General features: G+C 41.9%; 1 protein-coding gene, 1 long non-coding RNA gene and 1 pseudogene across 7 annotated transcripts in view; 1 reads left to right on the top strand and 2 right to left on the bottom strand.

The window, feature by feature from the left end:
* fz (frizzled) overlaps positions 1-18,743 on the top strand; it is a 737,734-nt gene that overhangs the window by 315,874 nt on the left and 403,117 nt on the right. For 2 of the 6 annotated variants that reach the window (XR_010953993.1, XR_010953994.1), the window contains exon 6: positions 4,241-4,638. The exons of 3 other annotated variants lie outside the window; for them this stretch is intronic. The gene's annotated coding sequence lies outside the window, so the exon portion shown is untranslated. The remainder of the gene's footprint in view (positions 1-4,240; positions 4,639-18,743) is intronic. One more of the 6 variants, XR_010953995.1, reaches the window with a different exon arrangement.
* On the bottom strand, positions 1,710-18,276 carry LOC137254451 (uncharacterized). The gene is made up of 3 exons (XR_010953998.1): positions 14,411-18,276; positions 2,190-3,397; positions 1,710-2,124 (listed from the first exon to the last, which is right to left on the bottom strand). It is a non-coding gene; the product is annotated as an uncharacterized lncRNA (long non-coding RNA).
* On the bottom strand, positions 3,408-10,216 carry LOC137252703 (uncharacterized; annotated as a pseudogene).

Here is an 18,743-nt window from a genome sequence, read left to right as displayed (position 1 = left end):
CGAGTGGGGGCGTCTCCGTTTATTGTGCAGAACGTCGTTTCTACTACTTGATCCGCCAACATCTCACCCCTATTGTCTGCCTGCAAGTTTGAATGCCATAGATGATGGCCATTGAAATCGCCTAGAATAATGCGATTATTGCCAGTGAGTAAGGCGCTGATATTAGGGCGGTATCCAGTCTGACAACATGTGGCAGGCGGGAAGTAGATGTTGATGATTTCTAGGTTTGCATCGCCTGCCCGGACAAATAAGCCTTGACGTTCTAAGACACTGTCCCTGCGGCCGATGTCGGGATCAAATATATGATATTGCACTAAGTGGTGTATGATAAACGAGAGACCGCCTCCATTTCCGCTCTCGCGATATTTTCTGTAGACCCAGAACAGGTCTGCAGAGCAGATCGTGCTGTGAGTTTAGTCTCTTGAATCGCAGCAATGTGGCTGGTGTGCCGCTTCATGAAATCGACTATCTCTGTGATCTTGCCCGTTAATCCATTACAATTTAACTGCAGAATTCTGAAATGCAGCGGGGAAGACATCGTCACTCTAGCGAGTAAGTGACGGGCGACTACGCCTAGGTTGTGAAGGCCAGGACGCTATTGCTGTTGCGGCCCTGGTACTGGACGCCCTTGGAAAAGCATTGGTGTACCCGTTGTATTTGGGTTTACGGCCTGGCAACATGGCGCAATGAAGCCCGTAGAAGGGTTTCCGCCGCGGAGACCAGCACATCTAGGAAAGTGGCGTGGGCTGAATTGGGCGGATGTGGCAAACATATATATTCTGTGCTGGCAAACGGTACAAAAGGTGGTAGGGACTAAGAGTCTGTTTCCTTGACCTACATGATTGCTTTCGGAAAAAAGGGGGAAGAAGACGGGTGCTGGGGCTGTTGCTCGGCATTGCTACCCACTCTACTACGGAGATTGTAGTTATGAGTGGGAGCGGCGTGTGAGCTGGTGGCGCCGCAGGGCGCGAGCCGCAGCGAGTACTTGTTGTGGCTTGCTGGATAGTTGTGTTGGGGGGGGGGGGGGGGGGGGGGGGGGTGCGCATATTACGGAACGCCCTTGGGCGTGAACAGAAATGAGCCACAAAAGATTTATAAAAGTTACGAGGATGTCTGGTTTTGGGATCTAGCCCAGACCATCCTCTCCGATGCAACCACCCCTTGAACGTGACATACTGACAAGAGTATGACCGCCATAAAAAGATTCCTTTCCGGCTGACGTAACAGAACCATTTCTCAGAACCGGGGTAAGGTGACGGAATCGGATTGGGTTCGATACCTTCCCGGCGAACGAGAGTATAGCGCAGTCCCGCAGCGAGGAGCTGCTGGGAGGATGACAGTTTGTGGTCGGGAAAAAATCCCGAGTCGCTCGGGTACATAGAACCGACTGCCTTGGGAAGCGTCCAACACGCCCGCAAAGTCCGGGCTAACGGCCTGAACAAATGCGTGGTGGCAACGGCGCGCACCCACGTATTTGTTAAAGATTAGGTTAAGGCGGAAAAAATAAGAAAATAAAAACACCAAAAAGGGTTTCGTATTAATACAAGAGAATTCACAGTGTTTTTTATTCAATATGTATAAATACAACAAGTGTTAAGGAAATTTATTAACAGATGTTGTGAAAATGAAAATGGTAAAGATATTTTCGGAAATTATTTTATGAATTTGACAACTTACGTGAACGGGCGATTACGTGTTCCTTTGCTGGCTGCTGGGTCAAAAGAGGACGAGCCTCTTTGCGACATGAGCCGATGAACCCGAGATACAGCTCCTTCGTTGGGTTTCCCGGCAACAAAGTTGCTATACCGCGGGCTCACAGCGGTAAAACTCTAAGATACATGCGTACCACCACTCACACATGCCTGTGTGTATTAGTAATCACAAGCATATGTGGGTGGTAGTAAACGAAGAAAATTATGTTACGAGGGGGGGGGGGGGGGGGGAGATATATTTAGGCCTGTGGCCTAAACATACCGGCCCCCTTGCCGTAAGCAACAAAGAAAACATTAAAAAAAAAGGGATGCCACGTGATCGCACGTCCAGTAAGGCGCTAATGAAAGAAAGCAGTGCAGATGCGGACTGCAAGCACTGCACGCCAGATGGTTGACCTCACGTTTCGCTCTCCTGTGGAAAAAGAAAAGATGTTATTAAATACACGTACGTGGTTTTAAATCCCGTGCTGTAATTACTTATTTTTGTGAAACAACTCCTATTTTTGGCAGGCTCCTGAGACTACCAGCCCGAATACGGTTGGTTGGGTCAGGAGACCGCCAACTGTTGTTGCTGGCGTTCCGCTCACCATCAGTTCGGCGTATAGATCAGCGCCGAGTGTAAGACGAACTGGCGATGAGCGGTAGAACTGCGGATCTGCAAGCCGCATAAATTCGAATGGAACGGCAACCTTTGGATCCACATTGGATGGCGGACTCAACCGATAGTGGCCGTTGACCACGGCGGCTTGGGTAGTGACATGAGTCGTTGAACCGAACTTGCCGCGCAGAATAAGTGTGCATTGCCCTGGTCCTTGGCGCTCTAACTGCAAATCGCGTACCAGCTCTGCATCGACGATGGTGCTGGCGGCGCAGGGATCAATGATGGCACGAACCAGATGTAGGTGCCCACGCGATTCGACGCGTACGATGGCCGTCGGCGCAATGGGCACGAAAGACCGCATGATGGGCGCTGGAGTGGCTGGGAGTAGCCGGCCGGTTCGGAAGCCTTCCGGTGTACCACGCGATAGTGCCTTTTGATCTAGGGCGTCAGAAGTGTATGGCGTTGATTTCTTTCGCCGCTGCTGTCTTCCGCGTTTTGATGACTCGGTCGGGCCTCCTTGGAGTCCGATGTCGCGGTGCCGCCAGTTGTCTCGGTCATTTCGACGTTTATTTGCTCTCGCCGCGCTTCTCTCATGCTGTAACTGCGGCCGGAAACTGCGAATGCCATGGTTGACCGTTGACGGTCTCGTTGTCTCTGTTTTGCCTTTTTCTTCCTCCGCCTTTGCTCTCTCCTCCTCCATTTCTTCTTCTTCCACCTGCTGAGCCCAGGACTTTGTCGGCCCCGTTAGATGGATTGACAACGTGTCATCGGACGGGTTGTCGTCGCCAATGGTTGTTGCATCATCGCGTTCAGAAAGACGCTCATCTAGATGGAGCGTGGTGTGGTGCTTTTGCTGGCACCGTTTGCAGCGATATTTGCTAGTGCACTTGTCCACGCGATGAAAGGGCGACAGACAATTCGGACAGTACAGCAGCACGGCCCGCAACCTCTCCTCCGGGGATTTTTTCCTGTATTCGGCACAGAGTCGGAGACTATGGTCCCTGCCGCAGAGCTGGCACGCGACATCGAAACGCTTTGCGCCTCCCTCTGCCTTGGCCAATAAGGTTTGGTAACGGGTCATGATCTGAAAGAATATTGGTATCATTGATCATGCCCAAATTGAGGTTGGCGGAATGTTGTTTGGGTAGCGTAAACAAAGAAAAATTATCTCTAAGATATTATCAAAAAAAAACATTTTATTGAAATAAAATTTAATTGAAATAAAAAATTAAAGGCCATAAGTCAATACTTATGCGCGCAAAGAAAGGAAGAAAGAATGGATTTAGCACGCATCCAAGCGATGTGGCTGTCGCTTTAGCGCCTTTAGTACATTTTATAATTTGATTTATGTCGGTAGATGTCACCGAAGTAGTCCTAAAATTTATTTTTTTGGTTTGTGGTGAACTTTGTTTTCACGACGAGTGGCCTGCCACCACACGGAACGGTTCGAGACCTGGCTGAAAAGGTATTACAGAGTGCACTTCCACCATTCAACATTATTTTTGACGTGTATTGTCGATAATGTTGAATTAGGTATTTTAAATCTCGACCAGATGAATGATTGGCCGAGATATGTAATACGCGACATGTGTGGCGTGTTGTGCTCGATATGTCGTGCGGCATGTAATGCGTGACGTGTAGTGCGGCGTGTAGTGCCTGACGTGTAGTGCGCGAGATGCTTGCGCATGAGGCCTAACGTTTGTATTGCAATAATTATTGACAGTCAAGCATTAAATGTAGAGATTTTTACATCTGCTAAGCTTTTCCATTTCCTGAATGAAAAAAAAATCATTGAGTTAAAACACGCGGTGGTGAGATATATGTATAATGCGTAATATAGTTTTTTATTAGCGTGTGTTGTGCATATGTATGAGAAATATGTTAGACATGTTTAACTTTTGAGAACAACATATATTTATTTAAACAGTGCTCGAATCTTACACTTCCTTCATTAGAGAAATTTCACACACACGTGTTGTCTCACGAATCGTCGTTCAGCGGCTCTTTGGACTCTTCATCTACCGTACTTGGGTACAAGCGCGGCAGGTTATTCTTTTCCAAACTAAAATGATCTTTGGTGGTTTTACGATATAGCGGATTTTCGAAATTTATAGAGGTGGGACGCCTGCTGCAATGACGATAAATGACCCAAAGTATAACCCCTGTCACCAGCCCAAAGCCGGCGATCGAGCCAATTATCACAAATGCAAAATAATGGGTATCTGTTTGCGGTGAGATTATACTACCTTTGACATTTGTTGCATTACCAGCCGGATGTTTGTCAACCTCTGTAGCAGATGTTTGCCCGGTTTCTGTTGTAGTTTGGTAAGTATCATTATTGTTGATGCTCTTATTTGTAGGAACGTGGGTTTTTGTAGTTTTGGACTTCTTTGGTGAATTTCTGCGACGCGTTTTGGCGGCGCTGATATTGATTTGAAATTTGAATCTTCGACACACATCGTATAACAATTTCAGACCGGTAGGGCAGGCGTAAGAGATACGCGGGCTATGTGCGCTTGGCGAACACACAAACAGCATTATGATATACTAATAAATACTACAAAGAAACAAAAGGAAAGCGGCAACATTTGTCCATTCCAAGGCAACGCATTCATATCATATCATAATTGTGTGCAACTAGCAATGTTGGCCATTGCCTTCATTCCTACATAATAATACAATTGAGGTTTAAATAATATCAAATGTTAAAATACTTTATAAGAGAAGATACGCGTTTGCTACAAGCACACCGCATTGTTGAAAAAATAAATGCCATATGTTGTCATACAACGACCTCTTACATAAATTTAATGTGGCATTCGTTGCGCTGCCCTGACATCTGCACCCGCTTGATCAATAAGATACATTGCAAAGTTGGCCGCCGTACCTATTGGAGCAGTGCTTGTACTCGCTACAGCGCCGCTGACTGGTGCTTTAATACCCATTGATTACGTATGGGCCGCACTGTAACCAGTGGCAAGCCCCAATTAGTCTCCGATAGTAAGTTTAATATTGCATCCATATTCTCTTCGGGAATGTCATAAGCGTCAGCACGGAATGCCAAAAATTCATATAATTTAGTAGCACTCGTTTTGCGTACGTGCACATGAGCGAGTCCAATGAATATGACCAATTTAGATAGAATACGTTTGGAAAGATGTGGCACTTGCACCAACTGGCAATAGACATTTATGCTAGATATTAGTTTGTTGTTTTTTTGTGTCCTTTTGTTTCGATGTTCAACAGGCGACAACTTCACTAAATGCATTCGAGTTGTCCAATAATACATCGTTAATGGTCCCTGAGCTTATTAAAATATCTAAAAGTTCAACATTGGATACGTGACCCGCTCATGCATGACATTCTCTTCGAAATTAGTAACCACCTCCTTACACAAACGTGGCACTTCTGCGGGGTGTGTGCGTAGAAATTCGAATAATGCTGCCGAAGAATATTTTATTAAAGATTCAGTTAGCTGTCCAATGCTTGCGCTTATATAACCCATACGTATGTATATGCTCTTCCAAATTATTATTGGCACCCTTTAGATAAACATGAATAATTTCAGCATTTGCTTCTGAATGATCTTCAATGTTATAGAAGGCGCGACAAAGTTCGGCAAAAGCAGCTATGGCACGTTCACGTATAACTGCAGCTTTATTTAGCAAACACTTATCCACAATATATTGCCAAGAGTCAAGACTTGCGATCGATATCTCAATGCGTGCCATACTACAATTCTTAATGAGATCAGTACTACAAGTTTTCATTATTTCACCGCTCATACCACGATAGAGATCACGTTGAATATATTTTGGGATTAATTCATTGAATTCAGTTAATAGTTGATTTGAAAGCAATATTTTTTCCTGCGCCACCCTGTTCTTCTGCCTTGTGATCCAATTCACTCAGCGCCGACGTTATCTCGTCCAAATAACGTTCCAAGTAAATCTCTTTAATATCGGCGCGTACCAAGTATTTCGCAGCTAAATATGCTGCATATTACTGCATGTATCATTTGTTGGCCGAATAAAGTTGACAAATATCAAAAATGCGTTCCATTTTAGATTTCGTTTGTGCGTGATTCATTAATATTTTAACATCATTTATGCCGTTCCCATCAGTAATTGCAGGGTGGCCTGCATCACTAGCAGTTGTGGTATAGGCGTCTAGACGTGACATATGGGATGGATTCAAAACCAGTATTGACATCCACAGTAATAACATATAACGCGTTTCTCAGTTATTATGTTGTCGGATTTTGGCGTTCGAGCAAATCCAATGCGAATTCCAAGTCAGTCAATTCGTGTGGCAAGAATTTTACCACCACTTTATATGTACGCACTTTGCTAAGCATATACACATATTTAAATGCAGTATGAATTGCATTTTCTGGTAATGCTTTATCGTGCACTTTTGCCAACAATCGCCCCAACAACAAATCCCAAATATGGATCAAGTAAATGAGGCTGCTCTTGGTATCTGGACAAAACTTCCGTATATCTTTCGTAATTCCGTTCAGAGCCTGATACATCGCAGTACTTCATTGTATTGATCGTTTCAAGTACTTGATCCAATTCCGTAAACTGTTCCAGCGTATTTGAGGGAACTTCATCTTCCTTCAGTTCCTCGCATTGCAGCATTTTCACACTGAATTTATTTATCTATTCTGCCGAAAATTTTTGCTTAAAATTTTGTGTTTTTGAAACAGCCGGTTGCTGGATGTTTGTAAGATTTTTCGAGGTTTTATTTCCGCGATTTCGTATCCATTGGGTGCGCCGCGGTTCATCGGACGATACTTTCAAGAAAGAACCTGCGCTAAATAGTAGGCGCTGGTTGCAGGTCTGTCGAGACATTACTAGGGTAAATATGATTATTGATCGCAGAAATGGCGTTTCTCAAGATTTGTGAAAATTTCAGAGAGCGAAAAGAAGGGTTTTTGGGTGAGGGGTTTTAATGTTAACAAGTAAGGAAGGCTAAGTTCAGGTGTAACCGAACATTACATACTCAGCTGAGAGCTTTGGTCAGGACTCTTCGAAGCCCTTCATCCCAGGAGTGAGACTTGGACCCGCACTCCTGCGATGGCTGAAGTGTTACCAGCGTATTCAGCCGCGTCTTGCCGTAGCTGTTGAAAAGTTCTCCCAATTGCCTTCTTTGCATATTTTGTTCTTTTACACACTACATACATCGTATGTAATTATGTGTTAAAGTTATGCTTGTAGGTAAGGCGGTTTTCAGAGAAATTTGGTAATGTTGCTGTTTGTGTTCCATTTATGGAACTAGTTCCATTTATGGAACTACAACGAATTACCCAATGTTGTCTATTTGTATGAGTTAAGCGGGGATTGCCCGTATCGCTTTAAATGTATGAAAACATTCATGTGAAGCAATTCAATAATTCGTTCAATAATCTGGGAAAGCTTTTAAACAACGTGACATCCGGACGGACGAGGCTCAGTATACATAGGTAGTTCTTTTTATTTAACTGTTGTAAAGAAATGTAAATAATACATTTGGATGCTCATTTAAGTGATCACAGTTGAAAAAAAAAATTATTTTACATTTAAGCCCAAGCGGTTGCGGGTGCAATGTGTCAGATATCGCAAACCCAAAAGCCCGTTTGAGGAATTTGGCAATAGGCAGTTGAATTTTTATGATGATGAGAAAAGAAATGATTCAATTGTATTCTGCGGCAGATAGTGAATCTGCGTTAGGGTGTGTTGGCCTCGTTCGGGGGAACGAGAGCTGGGTTATTTGTGTGTTGGCCTCGTTCGGGGTGAACGAGAGCTGGGTTTTTTGGGATAAAGGAATATGGACTATTAAAGTTCATTTTCGTTGTCGTTGGGCGGAAGTAGTACCAATTTCGCTATTGGTCTCGTAATTTGTCCTTTGATTGTATTGACGTCAACAACACGTACACGGTTATCGGAACCTGGATGTGTGTTGACGACTCTCCCCATTTTCCACTCGTTCGGTTGTAGGTTATCCTCCTTGATGACGACTAGGTCCCCGGGTTTTAAGTTGGATTGTGGATGTTTCCATTTATACCTTTTCTGGATCTCGGTGAGATATTCCGATTTCCATCTTTTGCAAAAGGTCTGATGAAGGGCTTTCATCTTTTGCCATCGGTTTACAATGGAGGCAGGGTTTTCACTACAGTCGAGTTCAGGTGGAGCTAAAAGATGCCCACCTACGAGAAAATGGCCTGGAGTAAGCGGCTCCAGGTCGGAAGGGTCGTTGGATGAGGGACTTAGAGGTCTCGAGTTGAGGCAGACCTCAATTCGACATAAGAGGGTTGTAAACTCTTCGAGAGTATATTTATGATCGGACGCGATCTTTTTAAAGTGGGTCTTAAAACTTTTTACCCCCGCTTCCCACAAACCTCCCATGTGAGGAGCGCTTGGCGGTATAAAATGCCATTCTATAATGTGATGGCTATATTTAGTCAACGTTCCGTCCCTTGCTTCACGCAGAAATGCTTTAAACTCGGATCGTAAAGATCGAGAAGCTCCGACAAAGTTAGTACCATTGTCGGAGTAAACGTTTTTCGGACAGCCTCGTCTGGATACGAATCTGGCGAAGGCAGCTAGGAAGGACCCGGTACTAAGATCGTTTGTCGCTTCTAGATGGATGGCTTTCGTCGAAAAGCAGACGAACAGGCAAACATATCCTTTTGAAACTCGACATCCCCTCCCTCGGTAGGATTTTATATCGAATGGTCCCGCGAAATCTACCCCAGTGTTAGTGAAGGCCCTAGTAAAGGTGGTGCGCTCTTTCGGAAGGATCCCCATAAGTTGCGTTTGTGTCCGCTTCCTGTAAATAGTGCAGACTTTACAGTTGTGGATAACCGACCTTATCATGACTTTAACGCGTGGGATCCAGTACTGAGTGCGGATATGACGTAGCATCAGCTGGTTCCCTCCATGCAGGGTGGTCTCATGAGAGGATTGGACGATAAGTCTGGATAACCTGCAAGTATAAGGAAGAATAATGGGATGACTTTCATTATGGGACATGTCTTTCGATGCCCAGTCCGCCCCCCAGTTCGAATGATGCCTTCTTCATCTATATATGGGTTCAGGGGTAGAATCTCACTCTTCCCATTTATTAGATTTCCTGACTTCAAGTTTGCGTACTCTTCTTGATAATGTTGCCTCTGGCATATTGTTATCAATCTTCGCGTTGTTTTTTCTATTTCGTCAGGAGCGATCGAATGAGAATCCCTTTTGAAGGAGGCTTTAGTTTTTGGGTGCGTATTCTGGAAAAACCGAAGAATATAGGACATAACCCGCAAAGCCCTTGGTAAATCGGAAAACCTATCTAGAATATCAAAGTTATTTTTCACCAAAGTTGTATGAACTTTCACCCTCTTTTCCTCCATATTCGTATTGTAATCTTCTTCTTGTGTTGGCCAATTTTCGTTGTCTTCTTGTAACCAAGAAGGTCCCTGCCACCACAAAGAATTGTTGATTAGGTCCGAAGCGTAGAGGCCTCTGCTCGCCAAATCTGCAGGATTTGACGCGGAGTCTACGTGCCGCCATACTTTGTCTCCTACTTTATCGATGATTTTCGTTATTCGATGTGCCACAAACGTTGACCACGAACATGGTGGTTTTCGGATCCATGCCAGTACTATAGTCGAATCTGTCCAAAGGGTTACTTTAATGTTTGAAAATTGCATATTTTCTATGGCCGACTCTATAATTTCTGCAAGTAGGACTGCGCCGCAGAGTTCCAGTCGTGGCAATGATATGGTTTTGACCGGGGCTACTCTCGTTTTGGCCATCAACAGGTTGGTGAAGACTTGATCCTTTGTTTGTACCCTCAGGAAAACAGTGGCGGCATATGCTTTTTCCGAGGCATCGCTGAATCCATGTATTTCGACATTGTCCTTCAATGTGTAGTGAACCCATCGCGGTATGCGTATATCGTTGATCTTTTCGTAGTCCGTCATGAATGATTGCCACCGATGTAGAGTAGTTTCAGACACATCTTCATCCCAGCCTGTCCCTTCCAACCAAATATTTTGCATTATTATTTTGGCTACAATTACGACTGGTGCCAGCCAGCCAAGAGGGTCGAAAAGTTTTGCGATCGCAGAAAGTATTGACCTTTTTGTTACGGCGTGGTTATTGTCAAAGGGTTTCGCTGTGAAGTAAAAGTAGTCGAAATGGGCGTTCCACCTGATACCGAGTGCTTTTACCATGCTGGTGTCTTCAAACTCAAGAAAATCCTCGCTTAATAGGTGTTGCTTTGGTATACCCTGTAGGATTTTCTTGCAGTTGGATGTCCATTTTCGCAATGGGAAACCTGCCGATTGCAATGCCAATGATATTTCGTCCCTTGCCTTCATTGCAATTTCGATGCTGTGTCCACCGGCGAGTACGTCATCAACGTACATGCAATTTCGCAGTATATCTGCTGCCATTGGATGCGATGTCTCCACGTCATCAGCTAGTTGGTGCAGCGTTCGAATCGCAAGATACGGAGCACAATTAACCCCAAAGGTTACCGTTTTCAATTCATAAATATTAATTGGGTTTTTGGGGCATTTGCGAAATATGATTCGCTGATATTTTGTTTGGTCTTCATTGACCCATATTTGGCGATACATTTTCTCTATGTCGCTGTTAAATACGTATTTGAACAGCCGCCAACGTAGTATAAGAATTGTCAGGTCGGATTGAAGAATCGGACCTGGATATAAGGCATCATTTAGACTTTTGCCATTAGTGGTCGGACAAGATGCATTAAATACGACTCTGAGTTTTGTCGTTGTACTTCCCTCCTTTATAACAGCATGGTGAGGTAGGAAGTAACAGTCATTTGAGTCTGGCGAAATATTGCCTATTTGTTTCATGTGCTCTAAAGTTTCATATTCGGATACAACTCTATTGTATTCCGTTTGAAGGACTGGGTTTTTCGCAAGTCGTGTCTCGTTGCGATAGAATTGAGAGCACGCACTTCTTAATGAGGGGCCTAAGTTAAACTCTTTCCTAAAGGGTAAGGAGACTACGTATTTGCCATCGTTGTTCCGAACTGTTGTGGATTTGTATAGCTCCTCGCAGTAAGTGTCATCGTTATTGATGCTCCTTTTCTTTGGAATTTCCTCTATCTCCCAAAAGGCCGCCAATTGTTTATCTAAAGTGACCTCATTGAAATACGAAACTAGGGTCTAATTTGTATCAACCGCATCTGTCCGGCCTGTCAAAATCCAGCCGAACACCGTTTCCTGTGCTATTAATGTGTTCAGCACGTCCTTCCTGATACCGCCTAGCATAATTTGGGGGTATATGTCTCCGCCCAGAATTAAGTCGACTGGCTCATTGACAAAGAATCTTTTGTCAGCCAGTACTAAGTCAGGGAATGCTTGCCTAGTCATTGCGTTTATTTGGCAAGTTGGAAGATTCCCTGTTAATTGTGGTAAAACCAGCATGATCGTATTGATCTCGATTAATGGGTCTGTTGGTGACCGCAATTGTATGTTGCACGCTTCTTTTACTTGTGCAGACATTGTATTACTGATGCCCGAAACTTGGGCATGCAGGTGTTTGGATGGCAGATTAATTCTGCGCTTTAGTTTCTCGGTAATGAATGAACATTCAGATCCCGAGTCTATTAGGGCTCTCGCCGAATAGTCAACACCATTAAAACGAATATTGACCTGAGCTGTCCCTAGTAATACCCCTTTATTTGTGTTTGCGAAACATGAGTTCACATTATTAATCGGAGCGTTTTCTCTTTCAGCATTGCGTCGTATTTGAGCTTCCCGTGAGGTAGATGCTCCGATAGTGTCAGGAGTATTTGTTGGTTTTGGCTGATTCGAAATATGAAGCAGCGTATGATGTCTTAAATGACATGTGGCACAGTTCATTTGGCTGGTGCACCTTGTCACCGAATGGCCAGCAGAAAGGCAGTTTATACACCCACGGCTGCTCTCAATTTGTTCAAACCGTTTATTGGGTGTTAAACGTAAGAACTTTTCACACTTTGAAATTCGATGTGCAGGACTTTTGCACATCTTACACGTAGGTTTGGCTGTTGCTGCACTTGCCTGGTAGGACCCTAATCGTTTCGACGATGTATCTGCCGAGGAACGAGAAGCATGTGGCTTAGAGGGTTTTGAAACCGTATCCCCTCTTATATCTACCACAGTTTCCAACGTTTGGAATCTGCTGGATAAGAATTTATCCATATCTGCCCATTTTGAAATTTCTGTTTTATTTTCTATGGTTTGTTCCCATAGAGCCAGTGTGGTTTCTGGCAGTTTTGTGGAGCACAAATATGTTAGAATTGCATCCCAGTTTGATATGTCAATCTTGTGACATTGAAGCGCTGAGATACAATTGTTTATTTCACGTTGCAGTTTTTTAATGGAGCTACCGCATTCGCTCTCAACTGCTTTTAAACTGAAAAGAATTTTTAATTGGGCATTGACCAAGATACGTTTGTTTTCGTATCGGTCACATAAATTTTTCCACGCTGTATCGAAACCGTCTGTTGTTAAGGAACACCGTTCCACTATCTCTTTGGCCTCCCCTTGAGTTTTTTGCCTCAGATAGTATAGTTTTTGCACTGCATGGAGTTTACTATTGTTAATATATATGGCAGTGAACATGTCCCTAAAGGACGGCCATGAAATATAGTCATCTTTGAAAATATCCGTATCACATGCTGGCAGGCGCACATGATATTCCATATTATCTGAGACATCTACTTTCTTATCTTTCTTTTCAAAATTTTCCAAAAGCTCAGCTATTGCCGCCTGACACTTTAGGAAGCTGAAATAGCACATTTTATGCTTCTTCTTGATAGCCGATAAGTCCTTTGAATCAAGCTCTGATGAACCTAAGAGCTTTTCGTATGTCACCTTCGTAGCTTCCCACAGAGTTTTTAACTCATCCCTTTGGTATATTAGGGAGTGTTTACTGTGTTGTGAAGGTGACATGTCGTTGAAGTCATTTTCATACTCCGTCACTGCATCTGCTTGGCGTGTATAGGTCTCCATTGTGGATAAAAATAAAAACCCAAAAGTTTATACAGAAATTGCCTTTGCAGAGAGTAGTGAGTGGAAAATGTCGTCAAAGGACAGAACTTGGAAGTGATAATGTGACAAGTGAAAGTATTTGGTGTATGCGTATGTGTGCACAAATTTACCAATTGATTGTGTAAGCCGATAAGTTATGGCTAACGTGAAAAGGACTGTACAGAGGCTTATGTGCCAAGTGGGATAAGTACAATTCGTGGTGGCAACGGCGCGCACCCACGTAAATGTTAAGGAATGTGCTAATGCAGCTGTGTTAACAAATTGTGTAAGCCAATAAGTAATGGCTAGTGAAAAAATTGTGTCAGTGAAGATAAAAATATATGAACGCTTGTTATGGACTTTTGGTAATTTAACCAAGGACTGTGAATTTTTGTATCACAAAATTAGATCAGTAAAAACTGATTTGTGTATTGCCGCAAATGAGAATAATAATTCTTCAATATTTCAAATAATTGTGCAAGGAATAAGGCTATTGGCCACCCAAACAACAACGTCAATATGTGTGTATGAAACTAAGTGCACTTTGTGATAAAGCAACAAACTAAATTGCAAACGTACTGCCGGTGTAAATAGGCGCAAGTGATTTTTATGTGGAAAAATTTGTTTAATTCAATGTGAAACAAATGCGTGCAAATTAGATTAATTTCTTTGTTTAAATAACCTTAACAGATCAAAATTTATTTCGGTGAATATTTTGAAAATGAAAATCTTGCAAAAGCGAAATTAGAAAGGTGGCGCTAAGCGGTGTTGAGGTTATGTTAACCTTTTAGAGCAGTGTTGTGCTACCTTGAGCTGTGTCCGGAAAATCTTACCGCTGGTGGGGGATTATTCCGGATAGTCACAAGGCGTGATGCACAAACTTTAAATAACTGCGTTAAGCGCTTTTTTTCTATTTTGCACAGATAAGATCTCACTTCACAACAAAATCACTTGCACGGTTTTTAGTATTAGGAAACACTTTCCACTGATTTATAATTTTATTTTGAAATTTTTATTAACAAGTGAAAGGGAAAACCCTACCTAGCACGGAATGTTTATAAAACCACGTACCTTCGTTATATTGACTATCCGGAGTACTGATTCAAATTTTTCGATGTTGTCGTTTCCAATATGAACTTGCTGGTATCACCAAGAGAGTTGTTGTGTGCAAATTGCTGATAACAATGTATTCCTGTGTGAATAATAATTGCGGGCTTCTTGACTTTATCACCACTGTTTTCTATGCTTCCTTGGCTTAATGCTGAAGTTTCGCTTTGATTATATGACGATTTTCCTGCTTCTTCGATGTTCTGTGAAGGAGTGGAGTGGACTGTATTGTAAATATCTGGTTCTCTTATTTTCGGCAACGAAGGACCATGAACAAATGCGTGGTGGCAACGGCGCGCACCCACGTATTTGTTAAAGATTAGGTTAAGGCGGAAAAAATAAGAAAATAAAAACACCAAAAAGGGTTTCGTATTAATACAAAAGAATTCACAGTGTTTTTTATTCAATATGTATAAATACAACAAGTGTTAAGGAAATTTATTAACAGATGTTGTGAAAATGAAAATGGTAAAGATATTTTCGGAAATTATTTTATGAATTTGACAACTTACGTGAACGGGCGATTACGTGTTCCTTTGCTGGCTGCTGGATCAAAAGAGGACGAGCCTCTTTGCGACATGAGCCGATGAACCCGAGATACAGCTCCTTCGTTGGGTTTCCCGGCAACAAAGTTGCTATACCGCGGGCTCACAGCGGTAAAACTCTAAGATACATGCGTACCACCACTCACACATGCCTGTGTGTATTAGTAATCACAAGCATATGTGGGTGGTAGTAAACGAAGAAAATTATGTTACGAGGGGGGGGGGGGGGGGGGGAGATATATTTAGGCCTGTGGCCTAAACACGGCCCAAGACACCCTTTTCATAAACGGAGACGTATACTGGTTTGTAACTATCCCTCTGTTTATTCTTCGATAAATTTTTAAGTCACACAATAGAGTACGTTCTTGTGCTTTTAACGATGCACAAATGTTAGTTTTATAGAAGAAATAGAACAAAACTACAAAATAAGTCAAAGCTGTAAAGAGGCCATATATAATTTTGCGCTTAAAAACTCACGAATATAATCAATCCATTGAAATTTGGATGAGATGTTCCAATTTAACCATTTCTAGTCGACAAATCTTATATATAAAAAGAAAGCCTAAAATGTGTGTTAGTTTGTAGCTGGTGTGTGAAGAGATGCGCCTTTCGATTTTGTTCAAACTTTCAGATAAGTTGCGTATACCTCACGCGGTGGTTTGCACATAGGTTTGGTTGCGATCCACGCACAGGGTCTCGAGATATAGGCCAAACACAGTGTTTTTACATTATGGGTATCAAATTGAAGCTGTTGATGTGTGGTTTAGTACAGAGTAAGTTGTATGCCGCTGGGTGACTAGGGTCTCGAGATATATGCCAAAACGTGAACCCGGATACCCCTACTTGAAGTACTCTATATTGCGTCATAAATATTTTGAATTAAATAAAAAGTGTTACAATACCTATCTATGTGCCATGAAAAAGAAAATAACTTGCAATCCGAAAGCTTTCTATAATTTCGTGAACTCTAAACGTAGGGTTAAAGGCTTTCCTTCTGGTATGAAATACCGTGAAGATTTCTCTAGCGACGATCAAGTTATTGCTAACTTATTTGCACAATTTTTCAAATCTAACTATTCCGCTGACTAAACTTCTTTGTCTAGTGAATACCCGTATCAACTTAACTCACTTAACGCAATTAATATTCCATCAATATCTCCAGAAGAGGTTCTTACATATTTAACTTCTTTGAAGGAATCTTATAAATACGGTCCTGACCTAATTCCCACATGTTTTCTCAAAAGATGCGCAGAACACATTTATTTGCCCCTAACTGATTTATTCAACATGTCCCTAAAACATGGAGTTTTTCCTTCTGCTTGGAAGGAATATTTTCTAATACCCCTCCACAAAAACGGCAGTAGGTCATGTGTAGAAAATTATCGAGGAATTGCAAAATTGTCTGCCATCCCAAAGGTGTTTGAAGCCATTGTTACTAATCAGCTAACATTTTCCATTTCTGCATTGATTGCAGACTCTCAATATGGATTCTGTAGAGGCAAATCTACCATTACCAACCTACTTGAATTCACAACGCATGTTTCTAATGGATTTAGAGAAAATCTTCACACCGATGTTATTTACACTGATTTCAGTAAAGCATTTGACAAAGTTTCCCATTCATTGCTTATCCACAAGCTGTATCGACTTGGCTTCCAACCAGGTCTCACTCAGTGGATATCTTCTTATCTCTGCGGTAGAACGCAACACGTAATTTTTAAAAATACTCTTTCAGAGGTCATTAATGTTCCCTCTGGCGTCCCAGAGGGCAGTCATCTCGGTCCAATTCTGTTCTTGCTATTTACTAATGATATCTGTACCATAATAAAATATTCAAAAATTTTAATGTATGCTGATGATGTAAAACTTTTTAGGTCTTATGCGTCTATTGAAGAACGTCCATTGCTTCAAGCGGATTTAAACTGCTTAGTTGCTTGGTGCAACGCGAATTCAATGCCGCTGAACATCAATAAATGTAAGTTCATGTGCCTCTCTCGGAGATCTTTGCCAGCAGCCTCTTACGTAATTGATAATCTTGCATCAGTAAATTATTTTGTTGACTTGGGAGTCACGATGGATGCTAAACTTAGTTTCAACCTTCATATTATGACTACTGCCAATAAGGCCATTCGTGAAGAGATGGTCTAAAGAATTTAGTGACCCTTATGTAACCAAAGCCCTTTTTACCACATTAGTTAGACCAATACTAGAATATGGATCAGAAGTCTGGAATCCGCTCATGCAGATAGGCTTGAGTCAATTTTTACTTTTTTCTTTAAGGAATTTTCATTGGGACTCTGCATATAATCTTCCACCTTATACTAGTCGGTTACAGCTTATCAATCTTCCAACTCTCGCTAGCCGTAGAGAAATGTTAGGCGTATTATTTATGGCTAAACTACTGAATGGACTAATTTCTAGCCCCTTTCTTTTGAACGAAGTAAACTTCAATGTCCCATCACGAGCGTCAAGACATTACAAACCTCTTCTTTTTAGGCAGTACAGAACTAATTTCGAATTAAATGAACCTTTCCGGTGTTTATGTTATGATTTTAACTCTCACTCGCATTCATTTGATATAACGGATTCACTTTTTACTATAAGGAAAACTCTCCTATCCTATCTTAACTCGTAACAAAATAAAAATAAAAAAATTAAAATCTTTATATGCTAAATCGTTAACTTATTTAACAATTTACTATATGTATAATTTTCTACTGTTATGTATATAATACTCAGCTGATGATTTTTATTCTGTAGCTGAGCAGTTTTAGATCTCGACGCTTAACAAACCTCCGCCTATCAACAACTCGGCAAAAACAAAAACAAATCCGTGCGTCATGCGGGTGCGCCCCTCGTGTCGGTTGGGCGGGCTTTGGAGGGTATTAATCCGTTGGGTTTATTATTAAAAAAAAAAAAAATATGGATATCAAATGAAAGCTGTTGATGAGAGTTTTAAGTAATTTTTATTGTGTTATATGCGATTTAGTCGCATCAACCCAGCAAAACTGATAAATATGCATGCGAAGCCGAAATTAATATATGAATTAATAATACCCACATACCTATTTACATACATACGTCCTATTTCATTTGCCTGAAATTTGGTATATAAATTTGCCTATATTAGTATTTACGATCCTTTTTTCCAGGAAGTAGACCAGAGACGGACTTGGAATGGGATTTGGACTAGGACTGGGACTGAGACTCAGAGTGGGACTGGGACTCTGAACGGGACTGGAACAAAATACATACCACCCTCTGGGACCGGCAATAAGGGATGAAGAAGAATGAGAAGAACTTGATAGATAGATAGAGCAAGATGAAGCGGAAAAGACGGAGGGTGGAGTGAATAAAAGGATTAGGATAAAGTGAAGAGGGGGAGGGCAGAGTTAGACGGAAAAAGCTTATTAAAATATATGCAGATAGACCAAATTTAGGGCAGAACAACATACTGCCGAGTCTGCTAGTATATATATATATATATATATGTACTAGCTTTAGCGCCCGAGATCGAATGAATGTTGCGTTATTTTGTCTGTTTTGTTTGTTGGTAATTTAGTTTATTGTTCTGTAAATTGAATTGAATTTTGTACGCATAGTTGGTGAAATTATTTTATTATTGTATCTTATTGTAATGCATGTGGGTACACAATATTTTTGGTTTTTTCGTTCTGTGCAACGAAAAACAAATTTTTTGGCATTCAAACTCTAGAGCAAGCAACATATGGCTGGCCATGGGAAAAGCACGG

Source organism: Eurosta solidaginis, chromosome 5 (assembly GCF_040869045.1).
Source record: "Eurosta solidaginis isolate ZX-2024a chromosome 5, ASM4086904v1, whole genome shotgun sequence".
NCBI lineage: Eukaryota > Metazoa > Arthropoda > Insecta > Diptera > Tephritidae > Eurosta > Eurosta solidaginis.
This window is presented reverse-complemented; position numbering and strand designations above follow the sequence as displayed.